Genomic DNA, 24,005 nt, shown 5'->3' with positions numbered 1-24,005 from the left:
TTTTTTTGCGGTTTTTAGCCCATTTGACAGGTGTATACCATAATCGAAGCAATGATGTTTCTACCACTGATGCCAGCGATGATCCTAATCTAGTGTTCTGTATCTACTTGTATACTGAATGGTACACGGTAAAAAATTGCCACGTTTAATTTAAATGTTTTTTCACTTGAATCAGATTATCATGCATCACTAACAATTGAAGTGATTTAGCATTGATTTTTTAAGGATGCATAACTCGTATCAAAATGACCTGGTCTTTGAAAGCTATTTAATAGAAATGATCTTTAAATTGAAATGAATAGCCGTTGAATTCGCACAACTGTACTAATCTATTGAATTTGAGTGGTTTCATCTTTAATTGCAATTGTCAAAGGTACCAAAACACTAAAGTCTTTAACCGATTACAAACATATGTTCGTAAAAAGGAGCAAAAATGGATAAGTTGCATTTCCAAAGTAATGTAGAACGTGAGTATTATATAATGTACTTGTGGATAATTTATGCAATTATTTATTCTCAGGTAACATATTTATAATGGGATATGCCGTAAGAAATGTGTATATAGTTGAATGTAAGATCAATCAGAAGCAATGTGCAACTCATTTCAAATGGAAGTGTTTTGCTGTTGATTTCGTAGTGCTTTGATATGATCTATTCCAATAGATTGACACATCGCATTGAAATGTTGGGCAAGTAGTGCGAAATCAACTGCAAATCACTTTCCATTAGCGTGACGATTTTTTACCGTGTATGCAGATGAACGACGATAAATGTAAGGTGATAAGTTTTGGGCGCTGGACAGTTTTATGGCGCAGCGACTATATGTTTTCAACGTAATGTTTCGCACATTTCGAGAATGTTCAAGTTCACGAACAAAATAATTTGAACGGGTTTGAACGACGTGAGATGTCATGCAAACTTAAACATTGGTGAAATGTGTTCCCGAAACGACAATAACATTCTATGATGATTTTCACATTTTCGATGATTTCAAACATAATTCACAATTTAAAATCCTTATTGTACCAATCGAACAAAACGAACCGAAGAACCACGATTTGTTTGGAATTATCTGTTAATTAGTAGTCAGTACAAATTTGCAATCGGATCAAAGGATGCATCGATTTGCTCATATTCCAAGTTTGGCACACACACACTGCATAATTGATCCGGAAAAAAATCACACACTCACACACCCATTCACACACCGATACCAGCTGCTGAAATGGAGAACGCACGCAATGCATAATTTAGCCCCTGAAAAAGCATTTCAAAGCAAGTGCTGTTTGTTACTGTACGCCATCCATCCAGAGATGGACCAACCGTCAAAGTTAACTTTGATCCCATTCGGTACCGAAACAAACGATGATCTTTCCGAAGAAAAAGATTGTTTGTCCACTTTACGTGATGCTAAATGCTTCCCGTGGTTTGTTCTTTCCTCACCGCGCCGTCGTTCCGACCCTGGATCTAGCCAACCCATTGCCGAGTGGTGTAATCGCGAAAACACTTTTGCCACCTCGCTTATGCAGATACGGATTCCAAAAACCGGAAACTAGCATTACCACTGCAGTGTGAAATTGTTTTGTAGCAATGAAATTAATTATCACTAGCGCCCGGACAGGATCTGATGGTGTGCGGTGTCGGTTTGCTGCTCCTGCTGCTGTTTATTTAGATACAAATTAATTGCAACTGAGATTTTTCATCATCTGATGTGGTGGGGATGCTAGTCGACTGGGCTAGATGTTTACGAGCGGGCCAAGTGATGGAAGTTCTGAATGAGACTAATGGACGCTTAGATTTGTTTCTAATTCACCTGTGAACATATTCGCCGGAAAAAGCGCTTCGTGCTTATCCAAGTAGGGGTAACTGGGGTAAAGTGGGACATTGCACTTCCCGGGCAAAAAAAGTTTCCTACTTTACTCCACATACCCCTAATAAACATTAGGAATCCATATTGTTTTATTTTCCAGCTCAATCACAGCAATTCTTATCATTGAAATACCACTGTTTTGGTGAAATTGGAGGAATTTCAACTATTTTGAACCACTTGGTCTAATTTTAGTAAATTATGGAATAGGATATCTTCAACTGAGTTTTTTTTGATTATAGAGGTTTCAACCTTAGGGTCATTCGCTTCTTTTCGCGTTATAAAAATCTTTTTTAGAAACAATCTTTAACCCTATGTGCGGGGTTGGGAACCGAACGCAGGTGAGCTGCGTACAGGGTAATCGATTCACCAACTGCGCTATGCCCGTCCCTTGTAACTAAGTTTATTTTATATTCATTTTCTTTGTTTGTATTAGCAGATCCGAAATACTTGGTAGATGCAGCTTGGTAACCTTGAAACGAAGGGTCTGTCGGGAAAAAAAACTTAAACCCAAGAGGTTGTAAAAGTACTACTTAGATATTTTAAATATATTGCACAAAAACAAATAAATCCAGTACTAAAAACTTAAAATTATCAATCATCTCACCAGACCCGGAGAAACTGAAATAACCCAGCAGGCCCGGGAATCACGTCCAATAAACAGGAGTCTCCGGGTCAAACCCTAGATTAATTGTTTATCATTCATAATCCTTCTTCGTTCAAATCTGTCGTAACTTATTCTTTGAGAGCATAATTGCCTAAACAATCCTCCAGAATCCAGAAGCCTATAGACTTCTTTAGTTGCGTTGGTATTGTGCTGATTAGACGTTTGAATTTTGAGGCCAAAAAAATCATTTACACAACGGAAGTGAGTGGGAAACAAACCGTTTCTGTGAGAAATGAGAGATCTTAGTAAGCGTATTTTAAACTGATCGTTAAATTCTGGCAGAATAGGGTGAAAATACTGACAAAATTAAGGTAGATCAAATCTGGTTTTCACTTTATATGAACTTCTTAAAATTGCACTAACTAATACGCATCTCTTACATTAATACTTTATTTGTCGGGAAAAGGAGCTGCCAAGTAGGGAATTTATTTGAATCACGTCAAACTACTAGTAAGCATTTTTAATGCAACGAAAGTTCATCTGTTGTAATCAGGCAGATTTTGCCCGCTGAATTCTATTCAGCGGATCAAACTTGCCTGCTGTATTCAAACTGCGATGGATCGTAGCGTAATTTATGGAGAGTATTTCATTTCTTCTCTTCTGGCTGTACCTGGTTGTGAAATCAAACCTTCAATAAGCAATATTTATTTTAAAATACTGTGAACTCTATTTACCTTTTTAATGAATCCGACTAGTCCTGCAAAATACAAATAAAAATATTAGAATCTCACCCAATCCATTGATATGCTGCCCATGATCGCAAATCAGTCCCATAAAGATAGGAAATCCCATGGAAAACGGGACAAATATGCGATCATGGGCAGTATGCTTCATAGATCGTTTGTCAATCGTTTAACTAATAGTAGGAGAAAGTGAGGCCATCTCTATCGTTTATTTACCATTTATCTGACAGTGTCATTCCCATCAAGCACGAGACTTGCTAAAAGCACTCAATCCGAAGAACATCTCCTTGAATCTGTCTCGAATGAGGGTCATTAACAGGTTTTGTGCTCCATTGGAATAAACTGACAGATAAATTGTAAACAAACGATAGAGAATGCGAGAGGGATTGAGTGGCTTTAGCCGGAATCTCCAACTTAGACCCGCCTTTCAGTAGGTGTGAATCCAGTTCAGTTCGCCCGTGCTTTAGATGTACCTACAAAAGCATGTAGATACCTTAGTGATAAAAAAGCATCACGAATATACGAAATATGAAACGTGTGTCAACATTGTCTTCAAATAACCGGAAACATTTTGACATAAGAATTGCAACCCAACGCACACACAAGCATAAAAATAATCTGACCCAAGTTTCTGACGCAGCGCACACCAGGGATGCCACATTGAAATCTGTGTTTCAGTCATCGAAATCTTTTTACCAACTGTGATTATTCAAACAGAAAAAAATGTGTGAAAATCTGTGTTTCATTTTCCAAGAAATCTGTGAAAAATTGCTATATTTCCAAAAATCTGTGAAGTTTTCATCAAGATGTCAAAAATCTGTCATCTGTCATGAAATAAATCTGTGACATTGAAGAAAAATAGAGAATGGAGCACGCTGGCGCACGATGAACTTTCCACACTGTGGGGAGGCAGGTGCAAGTGGTACTGGCACCCCGAAAGGTTCGCGCACGGTTTGGCTGAGTGCGGGTTAAGGCTCAAGTTACATCAAGGCTTGGTAGTGTGCGTAAGAAAAATTGTGTTCAGCTTTGCCACCAGATTATCCATTTAAACCTTTCCAAAACTCTAAAAGAAGAATATCAGTCGATTTATTAGATCATCACGATTCAATTCATGCAAAATACCTGCTGGAAAAACTATCGGCTTAGCTGAATGGTGCTTTTGAAAAAGTGGCTGTGGTTTTTTCATTGCGCAGTTGTGTTGCGTACCCCAGTACGGTGTGGTAGTGTGGCAAAAATCACAGCCACTTTTTCAAAAGCACCATTTAGCGAAACCGATAGTTTTTCCAGCAGCTATTTTGTATGATTTGAATCGTTGTGATTTAGTAAATCGGCGGATATTCTTCTTTTAGAGTTTTGAAAAGGTTTAAATGGATAATCCGGTGGCAAAGCTAAACACAATTTTTCCTACCCATACTACCCACCGTTCAAATCTAACACATGCTCAAAAAAGGTAACTTGAACCTTAATGCCAACGCTGCCGAAGATCCAGAGCGTCTACCATCCGGATATTGTAGTCATGATGTTGCTCGTTTGGGATGCGAGCTACAAATGAATCAAACAGACACGCAACCCCTCGATTTTATAACCTATCGTATTAGATTTGAGCCTTTGACGTGCTTCCTATTAACGGCTCTGGCTGAAGAAGCTACATCATGAATGGTAGTTTTCCTTTTCTTTGCGAACGTTTTAATTTTACCGATTTTCAATAAACTCATTTTATTGCACAGATATTAAATTATTTTTCAATATTTAAGGTATTTTTGAATCGGCTGGTGTATAAATGATTAAAATCAATCTAGTAATAGCGGAATTAGAAGCATACAAATCTTACATAGTTCCGTTACATATCTAGCCAAACATGTCAAATGGTCCTAAGTGAAAATGACAGTTTCTCTCTGTTTACTTTCTCTTTCGCTAATGACTCGTCCGTTTATACGTTTGGTAATTAACTCTTAGCATAATATGTTAGTCGAAATCGGCGTTTTTCGATATATCCTGAAACAATATTGAAAAGTTTTATGATGATGCCGTAATAATCGAAAGAGAAAGTAAACAAAGAAAGGCTCTCATTTGCACTTAGGACCATTTGACATGTTTGTCGAGATATTTTAGATTTCAGAATATCACTTAGTCGCAGAGAGTGGAATAAGACAATTTTATGGTAAAAATACTAGCCAAACCCATCCGGAAGTCGATTCAGAGTTCCGTCTGGTTTTATCCGAAGTCTCGGCTCAAATGAATATACTCTTTCCCAAGCCCGTACATATGGTTAAATATTTTTCAAATGCGATTTTTCAAACGCGAATACAGCGGCCAATAACTCTAAGGTTAAAACGTCAATAAACAAAATAAAAAAAAATCAACCGATTCTGAGTCGAAATCTGATTCGACCGAAAAGCTTTGTTGGAATTGTTTGATGATATTGCAATTAGTTATGACGTCCGGGACCGCGAAACATAACATCAACAAAACCAGTCAATTGAAACGAAGCTTGCAGTAAAAGTATGGCGGCCAGGACCGCAAATGGTATATATTTATATCACTGGCCAATTAGAGGCAAATACGGCACCAAGTGGTTTTCTTTTCTCCTCCCTATCTTCTTATTCGTTCGAAAAAAGTGACAACCGCACGCACACCTGTATATCTCGGTTTTCCTCTACCTACCAGAACATTATAACAGGTGGAGGAAAACAAATTGTTGATTACACTAACACAGCTACAGACTGGAAAGTACTTTATAGAGTTCTATGCAAATGATTTCACTCACACTGCTTGGGGATTTGTTTTCCTCCAGCTGTCATATGTAAAACTGCCAGTCAACTTAAACGTTTGCAATCACTTGCCCAAAGTATTTATGATGGTGTTTAAATAGTCTGCGTCACTGTGAAACTTATTCCGGAGACGTACAATACCTGTTGGTCTGGATCCACCATGCAAATAATCCGACCGAAAAGCTATTTTCGATTTGTTTTCCTCCACCTATCAGAAATTATGACAGGTGGAGGAAAACAAATCGTTGAACACACTAATACAGTTACAGATTGTCAAGTACTCTATGGGCCCCTATTTATGGCTCGAATCAAAGCTCGTCAAAATGTCATTTGATGCAGTGTTCATGCTGCCATTCAATTTTGTTAATAGAACATGGCATGAAAATGTATAATCTCACTTTTCTGACAGTTGAGAGAGCTTGTTTACCTGCACTTTGAAAATATTCGATTCTACCCAGTACAAGAAACTTGGTTCGAATTGCTTTTAAATTCTAACACCATGTAAACAAGCTCGCCGAACTGATATTATTTTAAGCATTTTTACTGAGCTACTTTTCAGTCTACTTGCAATGATTCAATATTTATCCAATAAGTATCTTTAATTTGGATAAATTGTTGCATTTTTTCATATGTATTCGTAGCGGGTGTCCAAAAGAGTACATCCATATTGTTTTAAAACTCTATTGTTATTTTTTAATTTTTTAAATGAAAAAAACCTACTTAAGTTCGACTAAAAAACTGACCGTTGTCCTACTAAATGACATATTTGTAAACATGTTCGGTCGCCTTATTGTTAACCGGGACAGCACCCCATACAGCATGAACTGGTACTTTTACAATCCGTTATCAGCTTGCAATCCCAAGTTTCATCTGCCAACTATAGTAGATCTGATGAGGCAACCTATAAAATCGTACTAGTCTCGTGGGTTTGGATATGTTATTGTTCTAAAACAAAACTTAAAAATATTTTTTGCAATAGTTTCGGTCTTAGAAATAAAAAAAGGATTGAGATATTAAATCACAGTAATGAACTGAATCAGAAAATGCCTTAACCAGCATACCCCTAAAGATTCCGATTAGACCCTAAGTTGTCAGTTTTTTACAATATCTTGAGATTTGAGAAATCGAAAATCGAATCTGGTTTCTCCAAAATGGACACCCAAGAGAACCAGTGAGTATTGGTCGTTATGTTTTAATGTATACAACCGTGATATAGCGCTCGGAGAGTGAGGTTATGTAACAAAGAGGGTGTGATGCTGCTTGATCGCATAATCGAGGCCAAGATGTTTGAATTCCTTTTTTTCTTTCATTCTAGTGTTCCGTATGATGTTTTTTTCGGTTAGTATGGTGGAAGAAAGAGCATTGTAGTACAGGATTTTATTTTCCACATGGACAAAAAGGCGAACAGTATAATGTATATTATAAATGTGCCGCTAGGAATGTTTGTTATACACGATTCATAGTGAAATAAGTTTTTTCTTGGGTATTACGTATTGTATATTTGATCACACGATTTATTTGGATCTTCTAAGGTGTTCTTTCGAATTTTAGGAGATAACAGAGTGATAGCTACTAAAATTGATTAATTATAGTAGTATAATTGTACGATACGAGCGAACTGTCATTCAACGTATATTTTTTATAAGTCTCCGTAACACATACGAATATAAAATCATGTTGAACGGCGACATTTAACCAACATTTATTATTCACAGAAATGATACAGGCATATACAAAGCACGCATCCAAAACCACCCTAACAATAGAATTGAAATCATATAGGCATCGTTAAAGCAACGACTAAGGATAGAAGCTTCGAAGCATTCAAAAGCATGTTCGATAGAATTTGTCGAGATTCACAGTAAGTATTGTATATCTAGTTATTGGTAAAGGCTACTGTACGCCTTGGGTATTTGATTGCGGGATTTCGGTCTCCATGTCTTTTAAATGGGAGATGGATTTTCGTTTTCTGTCACGGAAAAAAGAACCTACGGATTGAAAAGTTGGATTTGAATGTTTGGTGTACCACTCGTCAGTAACTGACACCAACTTGCTATCAGCTATATTATATATACAAACTAACACCCAATTGGCGCCAGTTAGACATGAAATTCAAACAGTTCACACAACATATGTGAACACCTAAAGCAACTGACTGGTACTGAGTGACGTCTCGGTTAGCCAAGCACAGAAGCTCTGGATCGCTGACTAGTATAGGGAAACGAACTCTGTCCGTTGGCATGAGTGCCAAACGTCTGTAGGTATGCAACATATATTTTTTTTCCAGAAGGAAAAAAAATGGATGAACCAATTTTCCGCATGAGGGCACAAAACCTAACTTAGAAAAGATGGATTCGAATGTTTCGTATTTCACAGCTTTTTACGATTTTATTGCTATCCTAACCGCATGAGCAGAGTTAAAAATAATCGAAGTGCTTTTCTGACGGCTGAAAATGAACCTGTTGCGACATGAAATTGCCTACGGATATGCAATTTACACAACATTTCGAGCGTTATCTCTCATTTCGGTACTCATATTTTTGTGATCAAAGTTACCCCGAAAACAACGAATGAAAATTTACAACAAAGTAATTTTATGTTTATAGCAACACGAAATAAAATTCACAACAATTAGAACACTTTCAATCTATGGGAACCAGTACTTGTTTTAAAAAATGCAAACAGTTACATCTACTTGAATTGGAGATAGTCATTCGCAAAACTTTTGAAAAAGTGATCAATGTTCCCACAAGTATATTTTACAAAATATCTCCGCATACGAAAATGTAGAACATGCGTTCTGTATACCGTTTGTAATGCAAGATTTCTTTTAACGCAATTATCTGGCATTTTTACCAAGAAGTATTCAAACTTCTTCCCCTTTATCCACCGCCCGCTAGTTTGGCACTTTTTCTGACATCGCTCGTTTGTGATTATCACAGTTACTGCTAGAATACGAGCTACGGTAAAGTTAAATTATTTTCAGAAATAAATTACTTTCAGTCCCAGCTCCCAGCATTCCCTGCTTCTCCTAGGAATACGGACAGCGTTCGTCGCATTTTCATTAAACTTGTCTGTGCTTTGAGTTGTACTATCATGCGATGTGACTTCAAAACGCTATTTCATAGTGAATTTGCATGAATAGTGAATTGTTTGCATTGCTCCAATTCATTAGCCCTATCGGAAGGATCAAAATTTAATGCTTAATATTTGTTTGCATCAAGTTTCACGTTTATCTTCGCCGACTGGGGAACCATGCCACAAACGAAACGACACTCGAAACCACCCCATTCCACGGTACCCGCAAAGTGAGAAGAACTATTTCAGGTCACCGCAATTAAAACTCAGCGGAATATGAGCACAGTTGACATTGTCTGTTCTGAGTTTATGCCGTCGGGGCTGGCAGAGCTCTGAGCTGAAAACTATTAACAAAAGTCTAGTTGAAATATATGTTGGCCTACCGCAGCGTGGTTCCGTTTGCCTGTGCACACTACTAGGGTTTAGGGTCTGGGGTCTGCCAAGATTGTCGTTTGAAAGCGTACTTTCGTATAATGTACATAGTAGTATATTTATGGGGTTGGGTTAAGCGAGATTTCAAAACATTGTAATGCATATATAACCAGCCAGCACCTCCACCATCGTGGATGAACATGATGATACTTGTAGATGCGAGAAAATAATTGATGAGTGCCACATGGGCCGCGTTTTTCGCAACTTTGCATTCTCACCAGTTGTCACTGAGTTGTTAATTTGTGGAAAACTGGCATTGTTTACTGTGGTGGTTCGTAACCTTTTTCGTTCCATGCACCCCTATCCGAATATTGGTCCCCATGATGCACCACTATCTGAAAGTTGTTTACTACCATTACCTTGACTTTCAATTGGATGAATACAAGAATATTACAATCCGAATCCTGTTCCTGAGCACTCTCTGTAAGCATCTCAATTCTTGACACACTAAAACAATATACATATAAAGACTAATATCCGACGGGAATGTTAGGATAACAAGTAGAAAATTGGTCCCGCATAATTCACCCTCTACAATCGTCTAATTTACCCTTGGGGGTGAATTTACATCAGGTTTAAAACCATTTGATGGAGAGCAATGGAGCTAGTTTCAATTTTGGACGGACGGACGGAAGGACGAACTAAATTGTAAGTACAAGAACTATGTATCAACCCAAAACCAGACTAATCACGACATTATAAACTAGTTTCCCCTGAAGATGATGCCAAAAAGCAGCGAAACGTCGGACAAATATTAAAATTCATTCCATTATTTATCAAAAAACAGATAAAGCCGTTAAAAGAAATTTTATATAAAGGGTGTGATTAATGTGGGTTTCGTCTATAGATTAGTTTATACCTATTTTTATCGCTCCAACTTCTTATATATATATATATATATATATATATATATATATATATATATATATATATATATATATATATATATATATATATATATATATATATATATATATATATATATATATATATATATATATATATATATATATATATATATATATATATATACGTAGCGGGTGTAATTGATTATTTCTAGTTGTTGCATTGGTTAATGACACAGCTCTGTTTTATCCCAACAATGATGCCAATACTTGTATTAACTCGATCGATAACGACCTAAGTGTTCTCGATCAATATTTTAAAGCAAATTTATTGCCACTAAGCCTTTCTAAAACTAATTACATGATCTGGCGATCCATCCGGAAAACTTTACCAACACATCATCATCCCAAACTTAGAGATTGTACAATTGAAAATATGGACTGTTTCAAATATTTGGGTATACACCTAGATCCTACGTCATCCTGGACACACCATATAATTTTTTTTTACAATGGAGAATACATTTACGTACTGGCCCAGTACACGTGCTATTAGTAGATGCCAAGCTACCACACGGGGTGTACTGGGGGTGTGTCGGGCTCGAATGGTGACGCTGCCATTAATACCGACTAAACTTCATTGGGCTCCGCAATCGTTCTCCCCAGGGATTACCTCTCGGTATTACTTCTGGGGGGATGGCTGTACTTGATGTACTCATTCACTCTCGCTCGCGCGTTCATACGTCCTGTATGAGGATTACTTGGGTGCTCTCTCTGTCGCACCTTGATTCACTCTCTAACACTCCACATGAGTCTGACTTTTGTGTTTACCTTTTTCGTTCCTTGCGAGGCTGACTTGTGTGCTCACCTTTTTCATTCCATGTTAGGCTTACTTTTGTGCTAGCCTCTAACGTACCATGTGAGACTGACTTGGATGCTCACCCTTTCACTCCTCTGCCACGTCACGAGGCATCGCTAGCTAAGTCCCAACATACTACGCTACGACCCTCCCATCTTGGCATGAGGCAGTCCACATATACGCCTTCACTCGCTCTTCTTCCTTGCTTGGGGCTGGGTTTACCCCTTACACGGTTGCCAGTCGCTGCGCCAAACCTGCCTCAGCATGAACAGACCATTCACTCACTTTTCTGCGCTCGGCCTTTTTCGCTCCAACTAACCAATAACTAGTGATTAGTCATGCCCGTCGTCTGTAGCTCGGTGCGCCAGATTCCCTGTAGCCTACAGGCAATCTGGGTGGTTTCAGTCGAGACTGCGTTCCACTTCTCCGCCAATTGACACATCCGCTGAATAAGGTTATCAGGGGTTGTGTCCCAGCCACAGACGTCAAGCATTGCTCTTCTTTCGACGTCGAAACGAGGACATACAAACAGTATGTGTTCGGCAGTGACGTCTACACCTCGGAAGTCCGGGCAGGCTGGGACCTCCGCGTGCCAGAACCTGTGGAGGTACTGTCGGAAACAGCCATGGCCTGACAGGAATTGTGTCAGATGGAAGTGAACTTCCCCATGGGGTCTTCCCTCCCAGCACGATATGTTATCCGGTGGGTCCACCTACCTTTCGAGGAGTTATCCCACGCACGCTGACATCTGGCGACCGAGGTCACCCTGGTGCGCTCGCGGGCTCCTCTATTTCCACGTAGCTCGAAGCACTCCTCATCTTCCCGAATGACCAGCCCGACAGGCATCATGCTCGCTATCACGCAGGATGCATCGTGTGATACCGTGCGGTAGGCAGATATCACTCTGAAGCACATCACGCGGTACGTGCGCTCCAGTTTCTGTAGGTAACTGGTTACCCTCAGTGCTCATGACCATGACGGGCCGCCGTGCCTGAGGATAGATACGGCAACGCCTGCCAGTAACCTACGTCTACTGACGCACACCTTTGAGCTGTTGGACATCATCATCGATAGTGCCGCAACAGCAGTCGACGCTCTCTTGCACGCATAGTCGACGTGGCTGCCGAAGGTCAGCTTGTCGTCTATAATGACTCCGAGAGACTTCAGACTCCGCTGTGAGGTGATCACGACTTCTCCCACATGGATAACTGCATGTTGTGCCGACTTGCGGTTGTTGACGATAACTACCTCCGTCTTATGCTGACCGAACTCCAGGCCTCTCGCGCTCATCCATTCCTCCACCGTGTTGATCGCGTGTTCTGCAGTTAGTTCTACCTCACGGATTGATTCCCCATAGACCTCCAAGGTTACGTCGTCGGCAAAGCCGACGATCTTGACCCCAGGAGGGAACTTCAGTCTCAGAACCCCGTCATACATGAGGTTCCATAACACCGGGCCTAGGATCGAGCCCTGCGGGACTCCGGCGGTAATCGAAACCCTTTTCTGCCGGCATCGGTCTCGTATAGCAGTACGCGGTTCTGGAAGCAACTTTTCAGGATCTGGTACAGACCCACCGGTAGGCTAAGCCGGTGTAACGAGAGCGCGATGGAATCCCAGTTTGCGCTGTTGAATGCGTTCTTCACGTCAAGTATCACTAACGCACAGTATCGAATGCCTCGCCTTTTTCGTTGGATCGCTATCTCGGCACTCTTTATCACTGAGTTGAGAGCGTCCACTGTGGACTTACCCTTCCGAAAGCCAAACTGGTTGCTTGACAGGCCGTCCGTACCTTCTGCGTAAGGGGTTAGCCTGTTGATGATGATCCTCTCAAGCAGTTTGCCAGTCGTGTCTATCAGACAGATTGGTCTGTACGCCGATGGGTCGCCCGGCGGCTTCCCGGGCTTCGGCAACAACACCAATTTCTGCCTTTTCCATCTATCGGGGAAACGGCACTCGTCAAGGCATCTCTGCATAGCTAGCCTGAACATGTTCGGGTTCGCTATGATCGCTGCCTTGAGAGCGCTGTTTGGAACTCCATCCGGCCCTGGAGCTTTGTTCATTGCTAGGGAATTAGCCACTGCGAGTAGTTCTTCATTCGTCACCGGAGCCACCATTTCGGCCGCACCCACACTATCTTGCGGTGCAGATGGCCAGGGGCTTGTGGCTCGAGACGGGAAGAGTACTTCGATAATCGTCACCAACCGGTCCGGAGACCGTTCTGGGGGTGAAGAGCCCCCTTTGGTCTTGACCATCACGATTCTGTAGGCGTCACCCCACGGATTCGCGTTGGCACTCTCACACAGGTTGTCGAAACACGCTCTCTTTCTGCTTTTAATGGCCTTGTTAAGGGCCAATTTCGCAGCACTTCACGGCGGTTCTCTCTTGCATCCTCGGTGCGAGCTCTTTGGCATCCTACGTCTAGCTCTGAGGCAGGCTGACCGTAGAGCTGCAATCTCGGCACTCCACCAGTATACCGGGCATCTGCCGTTTCTTGGCAGGGTTTTCGTTGGCATAGTGGCGTCGCACGCGCGTGATGTAACGGCTACTAGTGCATCCCCGCTTAGACAGTCGGTGTTGGCCTCCACTCCCAGGGCCGCGGTGAAAGCTTCGCTGTCGAAGTGATTGGACTTCCACTCGCGTACCTGACAGGTCTCCCGCCCTCGGATGCTGCACACCATGGTTGATCCTAAAGCGGTTTGCTAAATGATCGCTATGGGTGTAGCCTTCGTCTACCCTCCATTCCATGGCTGGAACCAGACACAACCATTGGCAAATGTAACCATATAAAATTTGTCGAAAAGCGTGTGGCATCCTCTTGTGGTATTTTGTAGAGAGTTACAGCGTTTGTTCCCCAGCGAGCTCTGCTGAACTACTACTTTGCATACATTCATATAAAAATTTTTCCGGGATTAGGTTGACGATTTTTAGAGCGATTGCATAACCTTTCTATATGAGAAAGGCACAATGGTGCTAAAGTCAAAAAAGTCAATTTTCGTCAAAAAAAAATTGAATTTTCCCTTACTCCCCCCTTTGAGAATTTTTCATTTCAGTTTATATGGGAATTTGCTGCGTGGTCGCACTCTTCAACCCGTAATTCCGGAACCTGAAGTCCAATCAACAAAAAATTCAATAGCAGCCGATGGGAAGGTTGTACCTTTCATTTGAGACTAAGTTTGTGCAAATCGGTCCAGCCATCTCTGAGAAACAGAGGTGACATTTTTTTCCACATACACACACACAGACATTTTCCGATCTCGACGAACTGAGTCGAATGGCACATGACATTCTGCCCTCCGGGCCGGGATTACGTTAACGGTTTTTAGAGCGATTGCATAACCTTTCTATATGAGAAAGGCAAAAATAGCAACATTATTCGGAAGATTTCGGCAGGGTGGAAATCTGCGAAAAGAATAATGTCGAATGAAAAATAAGAAGCCAATTGTCACGTCTTGCCTTAGGTTTGAAGTGTATCGCAGAACTGCCGAACATTTATTTACTCGTTCAATTTTATCTCTAGTACATTCTCTCTGCTCTGACAATTCTGTGTTAATATTCTCTCTCTCTTTACACCCTATACCCCATTTCAATTTTTTCCAAAAAATTCCTCACCACGAATTTTAAGGGACCCCAAACTTTGGGTAGTGTTTACATATTTTTACTCATAATTCTGTTTCGCTGTGTAATTTGAGAAGTGATTTTACGGCGAATCAATAAATCCATATCAACTTTTGAATAGAGCCAATAAGAAATGTAAACAAACTTTTGTTTTACTGATTTCTCTTAATTTGTTATCATTTCAATACAGAAAACATTTGAAATTGATTCGCCAAGGGTAAAGATGTTGATTCATGTGTGTTTTTCATGAAATTCAACTCTGTAACATAATAATGAGCGAAATAAGTTTGTTTACAAAAATCTCATTAGCCCTTTTGAAGAGTTACTATTGAAATAACGTAGATTCTCAGATATGTGAAGTGAGGATATCGACGAGATTACCATTCTTAATTTGCTCTAAGTTTGGTGACTCATGCATGCTATCATCAAAACAAATGAATCAAATAAGTTTGCCACATTGTATACAAGCTATCCCGGAAGTCAGTGGTGTTGGATTAGAAGCGATAGCAGGAATTTGGAATTTTAACTTTTGGCTCAAATGCTCCTCTGTGCTATCCGATATCTGGCTGTGGAGAAACGGGTTGAATACCCATAGCGATCACAGGAATTGTTCTATGACCCCATGGACGATAAGAATCCTTCCTAACCGTGGCACGACAGGCACCATTCATCTTGAACCAGAAGACCATGCTGAAAGAAAAGGTAGATTTGTTTGTTGGTGTTTAGAAATCAGCTAGTCAGTGATTGACACCAACTTGGGACCAGTTAGATGCTAAATTCAAATAATACACACAACTTATGTGAGCATCAAAAACAACAGGCCAACCCCGAGTGATGTCTCAGGAAGTTAGCATAGAAATTCTGGTTTGTAGACGAGAAATCTAAATTAGAGAGAAGACAATACTTCTAATTTGAATACTGATGGAGTAATTATTCAAATTGAATTTTGATGCGAACATCTGGCCAATCAATTAGAAATCATTCCCAAAACCGTGTTCAAAAGCATTGTGGAAGGTAAACCAGTTTCATTTCGTTGATCATTTAATGACAAAATCATACAGCTAGAACGATATTATGTCCGATTTCAGCTTGAATTACTTTCTTTATTCATAGGGACAGTGCGCACAATTTGCAAAGTCTTGGTATACTTTCAAAGCAGTTTGTAGATTGTTTTTAAATAGGGTTTACAATGTTCTAATCGTTACATAGTGCTGTTTTTGAGGCTTTATGGATCCGCCCGACAGTCCAGCGAAAGGATCCAATACGTACACCCCGAAGCACTTCTTCATCGTTCACTTTACTAACTAAAAGGAAAAAGTGTAGAAAGAAAAGGTTTATTTGAATTCCGTGAACTATTTTAATAATAAGACTGATGAAACACGATCCTACTACACTGGGATGGTATCATTTATTCAAAGCTTCTCCAGGGAGCGCTGTTTGCGCCTCCAACTACAATAGGGACAAGTACGAGCAACTCTGCGCTTGCTCCTGCCAACCGGTTCTTTGGCATACTTTCCTCGAAACGTCAACGGTGGCGGCGGCAGCGGCTGCCAAGTCGAAGAGCGATGGTATGCCAGAGACGTTCGCTGATATTTATAATAATGTGTTATGAGAACGGCATATGTGTGTGGTGCCATTTAACTCCTGCCTCCCGGTACCCCAACTCGATAAATAGGGGAGGAGGGGGTCTCCCATCCTGCACCACTGGCACTGAACTTGATTGAACTTTGTGTTCGCTACAAGAGCTGCTGCAGTACGGACGGACTGCGACACCATTACCATACGATGCACCTCAATGGGCGAGAAAATTCCGAGACTGTCTTCGGTAATCATCCCGGGATCGTTGCAGTTTGTTACAAATGCAATTGTCTGTAGCTGTAGTCATTTTCCCGGGTGCCTGCACGCCTCTTAACTTTGCCATTTTCTCGTGGAACAGCGTTGTTTGCCAAGTTGCGACCGACGACGCCGATGTCACTAGAGAATTAGATGCATTGCCGGTGAAAGTTTGTTGTTTGATGATGGTTAACTATTGTGTCCCCGTGCGAGTAAACGAACCGGTGCCGCATATGGGTGAATCAGGACGGGGTGGTGCAGTGCATCGGGTGGAATGTGTGGCACGTGAGCTAAGGGACGCTAGTTTTCGTCAATCTAATTATGCGGTTAATTTAATGTCACCTGTCTACGGTTTGTCAAGTCGGTGGATTTGTATTGTAGTGAATCAAAATTAGACAGGTTTCAGTCGGTTTGGTTTTATTCCAAGACATGTTAGGGAATAACTGCTTAGGTTGGAAGTTTTTTCCTTCCATCATAATCACCGTTTTATCAACGATTGACGCTAAATCACATCAAGCGTCTAGAAGAACAGCATTGTAATTTTCTGAGACTATTATGGACCGAATAACAGATAGATCAGAGTTAACAGAAGAGACTGAAGCGATAGATCCTGTCGGAATAACCTAAAGCTACCTAGCTCAAATAGATCGGTGAAAACACAGATTGTACTGCTTTTCAGTTTAAAATTCTATGCTCAAATTTATTTTTGCAAAAGCACTCATACCGAAATTGTTTTCATCTCCCCAGTTGGTACACACACACCTAATTGTCAACAAATATTAATTAAAACATGTTTGGCAAGAAGATTGAAGCAAACTTTTTTGGCTTTCCCTTTTTTCCTTCTGTTGACGAACAGAACAAACAGCGTTAGGAAAAAAACAAGCACCAGAATTGTGGGTATTCCCTGTTCACCGAGGGTACTTTCAGTCTTATTTCTGTATTTGAAGCTTTGTTAGAATTTGATTTAGCGGTGCATCGGGGCAAAATCTACACAAATAGTCTTGGTTTGTTCTGAACCTCTGTTACAGGATTTACATGGGAGGATTGGGAATTGAGCCTAGGTCAACTGCATATCAGGTGACAGTCATACCAACCGGGGAAGTTTACCAAGAAAAACAAAGAAAACAATAAATCCTTATTGCTTGTATTGAGTTTGTTATTCCTAGATTTTGTAAAAGCCTGCACTGTCAAGCTTTGGGAAGTGCTGGCATCGTCGGGATAGATGAACAGGCCCGATGAGAGGGGGAGGCAGCCAGGGCAATTGCCCTGGGGCCCAGGTCATATTTGGGGGCCCGCGTTTTTACCCGGAAGATGGGCGAACACGTCCGGTATTCATAGAAGAGCAAAAAATAGCAATAGTAATTTCTTTGTAATCATTCGCCTTATTAAATTGTTAGATAACGAAAGAGTAAAAAATGAAAACTTTATTTGATAGTTGATATTTTTTCTGATTTGATTATTTGACACGGCTCATTGTGGTAGCTTAAACGGAGCCGTGGGTCTATTAAATAATTACAATATAAAAATGTATAAAAACAAATGTTTTTGAGCGTCCTTTGGATCTCGTCCACGCAACTTTTTATTGTGCGGAGAAACTTTCTTTCACGGCGAGAAAATATGTTGTGGGTCCATTGCTTTTTTCTCGTTGCCGTCAATGTCATCATCGTTTCTGGTGCCTTCATGTTCGCGATCAAATGTTTCTCCTTTCCTATGGCCCTTACGGGTCACGAGCGTAGAGCCGTTGTTGTTGTTATTAGCTTCGGTGCTAGCAGTTGATTCTTTACAGTTCCAAATTTCCAATAGCACTCGTTTTATCGTAGCATGACTTAATTGATCCCATCCGTACGCAAAGCTGTGTTTCCGGACGGCTTGTTTCATTTATAGTTTTGTTCCCTTTAGGACAATAACACATTCGAACCCATGCGACTTGCACGACTATATAGGTTGCCTCGTAAGATCTACCATAGTTTGCAGATAAAACTGGGGATTTCAAGCTACTAGCGGGTTGCAAAAGTACCAGATCATGCTGTGTTGGTTGCTGTCCCGGTAAACAATAAGGCGAACGAAAACGTCAGTAGGACAACTGTCACTTTGTTGGCTGAACTTACCAGACCAGATGCATTTTTACAGATTCTAAAGGTGGTTGAGTTTCGGAATTCAAAACATCCAAATGTGTCCACATTGGATAAAAAATTCCATAGTCATGAGTATTTCGGTTTTGGAGGTACCCGGGTATCCTGCTGGTCTGTTACGGAGTAAAATAAATCCAAAAACTTCCTCAAGCCTCCGATCACTGTATCATTAGCTTTATACCCCCAAAAGCTGTGCTTTATATTATTCTAAAATGTCACTAAGTTGTAAGTCGATATTGCAGCCACTTCAAGTACTACAGAATAGGTGTTTAAAAATTATATTTAAATTGCCGCTACTATACCCAACAAGACGCCTCTACTCTGACACTTCTCCTAATATTCTGCCAATTCTTGGATTACGAGACATGCAATCAATTAATTTTATACATAATATATTAAATAGTACAGAAATGCATCATAATTTGGAAATTACTGTAGGAAACCGAGTCCGTAACACCAGGCAAGCTAACGAATTATTACGGGTTAGAGTCTTTAGCAGCCTTGGTCAAAAGCGGATATTGTTCTTTGGACCTTATAAATATAATTCCCTTTCTGTTGATTTAAAGAAAATATCCCTTTAAATTTGGTCCGGGCTTTTGTACTATATATCCATTTCTTCATTGAAAGTTTCATAAAAAAAACCCAATAAATCGTTTTAGATGCAATATATGTTTTATCGAGAAAATGACTGAAAAGGGTCCGCAAGATTATAAATTGTTTATGAAAATCTGCCAAAAAATTAAATTCGTAGCGACGCATAGAGGAGTAACTAGAACAAATTCTTGACCAATAACCAAAATATTTTTTCTCGATTTTTAGTTTCGTTATATTTTTTTACATACCTGGAAGCCTATTGAATAACATGGTATGCCAAAAATTGTTAAAGAATTTTTGCATGGACGCAAAATGGTGATATTTTAGGGTTTTTTTTAATAATTTTCATTATATGTCCAGCAATATCGCTTTCTAGTGATGAAGACTGTATTAAATAAGACTATATTATTCAGTCTCTACGCATCGCTCGATCGAGATAGAAGTGTTTTGTTTTCGGTCTGTTGGAAAAAGAACAGTGCAGTAATCCGCGTTCAAGGTTATTTTGCCATTCTCTGCCTCTTCGAGGTTTGGACTTTTATTTTCTTTTGTGCGTGTGTTAACCGTTAGGCCACATTCCTCAACCTTTTGTTCGTAAAGCGAGGATTGAACAATAACCAGCTATTTAAACTGGACTGGTGCGTCGTGGGAAAAGAGTATACAGATAAGTGAAATCTACCTTTTTGATATATTTACGGCTTTTTCCCGTCTGCGCGGGTGCTGACCCCGTGCGTTGACGGTGTCGATGGCTTCCTCCCCGGATGGCCAAATGGAGATCGAGTCGACTCCTAAGGCTCTCCCCCGACCCAAACAATATCCAGAGCTCTCGACCGGTCCCTTTGTGGTCTTCTTTCGGCCCAAAACAAAATCGCTGAATCTATTACAGACTTCAAAAGACCTGACGGAACGGTTCTCGGCTGTGACCGAAATAAAAAAGGTCCGCTCAGACAGGCTGAGGGTCGTGCTGACTAACTCAAAGCAGGCAAACGATATTGCTTGCTGCGAGCACTTTACGAAGGACTATCACGTGTATATTTCAGCTGTAAAAGTACAGTCTGAAGGCGTTGTCACCGATGACAGTTTGACATGCGAGGATCTGCTGCAGTACGGGGTTGGCCGTTTTAGAGACCGCATACTTCAGCCAGTGAAAATACTCGAGTGCAAGCGTTTGCACTTAGTAGTAGTTGCGGGGGATGGTTCAAAAACGTACCCCCAATCAAACTCTTATCGGTTGACCTTCGCTAGTACCGCTTTGCCAAATTACGTCCTATTGCACAAGGTTCGTCTGCCTGTGCGTCTGTTTGTGCCGCGGGTCATGAATTGCACAAAGTGTAAACAATTGGGTCACACAGCCACCCATTGTAGCAATAAGGCCCGCTATGGAAAATGCGGGGAGAATCATCTAGATGATTCGTGCAGTAGGAATGCTGAGAAGTGTCCTTACTGTGCAGAGAATCTGCATGATATCTCGGCATGTCCCGCGTACAAACTACGCGGGGATAAACTAAAACGTTCCCTTGCGGGACGATCCGAACGTTCTTTCGCAGAAATGCTAAAGAAAGCTACACCACCAACCTCAACAAACATCTATGCTCACTTGCCTCCTAACGAGGGTGAGGCTGATGACCCACAAGAGGGAACATCTACTAGGGCGCCTAGAAGTTATAGGAAGAGGAGGAACATTTCCTCTCCTAAAGTTCGTTGTAAAGGCCAGAAGGTATCCCTTGACGGGACTCCGAAAGTCACATCTATTGGAAGTGTTGCCACCACACCGAAGCTATTAGCTCCTGGTCTCGGAGGATTAAACTCAGAGAAGGAGTACCCAGCACTTCGTGGAATATCAAAAATCCCAAGTGTTCCTCTGTTTCAGTTCGAGAATAATCGCGGCACTGGAATTATCAAACTCTCGGACATTGTGGACTGGATAATAAAAACTGATCCTATTAAAAGTCTTATGTTAGCTTTTCTCCCTACAGTAAGAACATTTTTGAAGCAGTTGACTGCTAAATGGCCCCTCCTTTCAGCGATTGTATCCTTCGATGGCTAACTCTTCGAACGAGGTCACGGATTTGATCACTGTTCTACAGTGGAATTGCAGAAGTATCATCCCGAAAATCGATTCCTTCAAAATTTTAATAAATAATTTGAGTTGTGATGCATTTGCATTATGTGAAACTTGGTTAACTTCCGACATAGATCTCAACTTCCACGACTTTAATATTATTCGCCTGGATCGAGACACCCCCTATGGAGGAGTGCTTTTGGGGATCAAAAAGTGCTATTCCTTCTACAGAATTAACCTTCCCTCGATAACAGGTATTGAAGTTGTCGCTTGTCAAGTAACAACCAAAGGCAAAAGCCTTTGCATAGTTTCCATATATATTCCCCCCAACACCGCGGTTGGGCACCGACGGCTACAAGACATCTTAGAATCCCTGCCAGCACCGCGACTAGTTTTAGAAGATTTTAACTCTCACGGTACAGCATGGGGTTGCCTCTATGATGATAACCGGTCTTCCATAATTCAGGATCTTTGCGATAACTTCAATTTGACAATTTTAAACACGGGTGAAATGACACGGATTCCTGCTCCTCCAGCGCACCCGAGCGCCTTAGACTTGTTCCTTTGCTCAATATCGCTGCGGTTAAATTGCACGTGGGAGGTAATTCCTGATCCCCACGGTAGCGACCATCTGCCGATCGTAGTCTCAATCAATAACGGCTCAAGGCCATTGGAAACAATCAATATTTCGTATGACCCCACACGAAATATCGATTGGAAGAGCTATGCTGCCGCGATATCCGACAACATCGAATCTACTCAAGAACTTCCTCCGGAGGAAGAGTACAGGTTTTTGGCTGGCTTGATTCTCGACACCGCGAATCAAGCTCAGACTAAGCCAGTACCCGGCGCGAACATACAAAAATGTTCTCCCAATCCCTGGTGGGATAAAGAGTGCTCAGACGTGTACGCAGAGAAGGCCGCCGCGTTTAAGACCTTCCGGAACGACGGGTTACCCGCTAGTTTTCGACAGTACGCGACGTTAGACAAGCGAATGAAGAGTTTGATGAAAGCCAAAAAACGCGGTTATTGGCGCCGGTTCGTCGACGGATTAACGAGAGAAACATCGATGAGCACTCTTTGGGGAACAGCCCGACGTATGCGAAATCGAAACAGTACTAATGAGAGCGTGGAATATTCAAATCGTTGGATATTCGATTTCGCCAAGAAGGTTTGTCCGGATTCCGCCCCGGCACAGAAGATCTACCGCGCCGCGTCCCGTCACGATAACGCGAACGAAACACCTTTTTCGATGGTGGAGTTCTCACTTGCTCTCTTGTCGTGTAACAATAAAGCTCCGGGGCCAGACAGAATCAAATTCAACTTGTTGAAGAATCTGCCAGACTCTGCCAAGAGACGCTTGTTGAACTTATTTAATAAGTTTCTTGAGGCTAACATTGTCCCACACGATTGGAGGCAAGTGAAGGTCATCGCCATCCAAAAACCAGGAAAACCAGCCTCCGACCACAATTCGTATCGACCGATCGCAATGCTATCTTGTATCCGGAAGTTGTTCGAGAAAATGATCCTATCCCGCCTCGACAATTGGGTCGAAGCAAATGGCTTACTGTCAGATCCACAATTTGGCTTTCGCAAAGGCAAAGGGACGAACGATTGTCTTGCGTTGCTCTCAACTGAAATTCAAATGGCCTATGCTAGCAAAGAGCAGATGGCATCAGTGTTCCTAGATATAAAGGGGGCTTTTGATTCAGTTTCTATCAACATTCTTTCAGATGGTCTTTCAGCGACTTTAAACAACTTTTTACTAAACTTGTTGTCGGAAAAGCACATGCATTTTTCGCATGGTGACTTATCGACATCACGATTTAGCTACATGGGCCTTCCCCAGGGCTCATGTCTAAGCCCCCTGTTATACAATTTCTACGTCAACGACATTGATGAATGTCTTGACAATTCCTGCACGTTAAGACAACTTGCAGACGATGGCGTGGTGTCTGTTACGGGACCCAAAGCTGTCGATCTACAAGGACCATTACAGAATACCTTGGACAATTTGTCTGCATGGGCTATTAAGCTGGGTATCGAATTCTCCACGGAGAAAACTGAGCTAGTTGTATTTTCTAGGAAGCGTGAACCAGCACAACTACAGCTTCTATTAATGGGTCAAACTCTAGCTCAGGTCTTCACAGTAAAATATCTAGGGGTCTGGTTCGACTCGAAAGGTACTTGGGAATGCCATATTCGGTATCTGAAACAGAAATGCCAACAAAGGATCAACTTTCTTCGTACAATAACCGGAACGTGGTGGGGTGCCCACCCAGGAGACCTAATTAGGTTGTATCAAACAACGATACTGTCGGTACTGGAATACGGATGCTTCTGCTTTCGATCCGCCGCGAACATACATTTCATCAAACTCGAAAGAATTCAGTATCGTTGTTTGCGTATCGCCTTAGGGTGCATGCAGTCGACCCATACGATGAGTCTCGAAGTCCTGTCGGGCGTTCTCCCGCTGAAAAATCGATTTTGGGAACTCTCATATCACATCATTCGATGTGATATCTTGAACCCGTTGGTGATTGAAAATTTCGAAAGGCTTATTGAGCTCA

General features: G+C 41.2%; 1 protein-coding gene across 2 annotated transcripts in view; it reads right to left on the bottom strand.

Annotated features, from left to right (window-relative positions):
• LOC131677454 (octopamine receptor beta-2R-like) overlaps positions 1–24,005 on the bottom strand; it is a 303,621-nt gene that overhangs the window by 225,046 nt on the left and 54,570 nt on the right. For both annotated transcript variants that reach the window (XM_058957289.1, XM_058957290.1), the window contains exon 2: positions 3,209–3,231. The gene's annotated coding sequence lies outside the window, so the exon portion shown is untranslated. The remainder of the gene's footprint in view (positions 1–3,208; positions 3,232–24,005) is intronic.

Source organism: Topomyia yanbarensis, chromosome 1, assembly GCF_030247195.1.
Source record: "Topomyia yanbarensis strain Yona2022 chromosome 1, ASM3024719v1, whole genome shotgun sequence".
Classification (NCBI taxonomy): Eukaryota; Metazoa; Arthropoda; class Insecta; order Diptera; family Culicidae; genus Topomyia; species Topomyia yanbarensis.
Note: the sequence above shows the minus strand (reverse complement) of the source record. Positions and strands in the feature narration are given on the sequence as shown.